This window comes from Octopus bimaculoides, chromosome 16, assembly GCF_001194135.2.
Source record: "Octopus bimaculoides isolate UCB-OBI-ISO-001 chromosome 16, ASM119413v2, whole genome shotgun sequence".
Taxonomy (NCBI): Eukaryota; Metazoa; Mollusca; class Cephalopoda; order Octopoda; family Octopodidae; genus Octopus; species Octopus bimaculoides.
The window spans coordinates 34220845-34221385 of NC_068996.1; the positions used below are offsets into that span (position 1 = coordinate 34220845).

Below are 541 nucleotides of genomic sequence, written 5' to 3' on the forward strand. Positions count from 1 at the left end.
TTCTCTCAAGGTACTTACACTCTGTCGAGTATGCACACTGACATTACACATCCATCGGAGCATACTGGCTTCATGCCTTGCGAGCCTACGCATGTCTTCAGCAGTCACGGCCAATGTTTCACTGCCATGTAGCATGGCTTTTCGTACACATGCGTCATACAGTCTGCCTTTTACTCTGAGAGAGAGACCCTTTGTCACCAGAAGAGGTAAGAGCTCTCTCAACTTTGCCAAGGCTATTCTTATTTTAGCAGCTACACTTTCAGCGCACCCACCCCCACTACTAACTTGGTCACCTAGATAGCGGAAGCTATCAACCACTTCTAGTTTTTCTCCCTGGAATGTGGCAGAAGTTCTTTTCTGCACATTTACAGTGTTTATAGCTCCTGAACATCTGCTACATACAAAAACTAACTTCCTAGTTAACCTTCCTTTGATATTGCTGCACCTCTTATGTGTCCATAGCTTGCACTGGGTGCATCTTATAGAGTTTCTACCTACGCCTGAAGGTGTTTGTGATTTTTCTACCTTCCTACTTATTAGG

The 541-nt window shown here is 44.5% G+C and overlaps 1 protein-coding gene across 1 annotated transcript in view; it reads left to right on the top strand.

The window, feature by feature from the left end:
• LOC106883391 (E3 ubiquitin-protein ligase synoviolin B) overlaps nt 1-541 on the top strand; it is a 44851-nt gene that overhangs the window by 18467 nt on the left and 25843 nt on the right. The gene's annotated exons all lie outside the window — the stretch shown is intronic.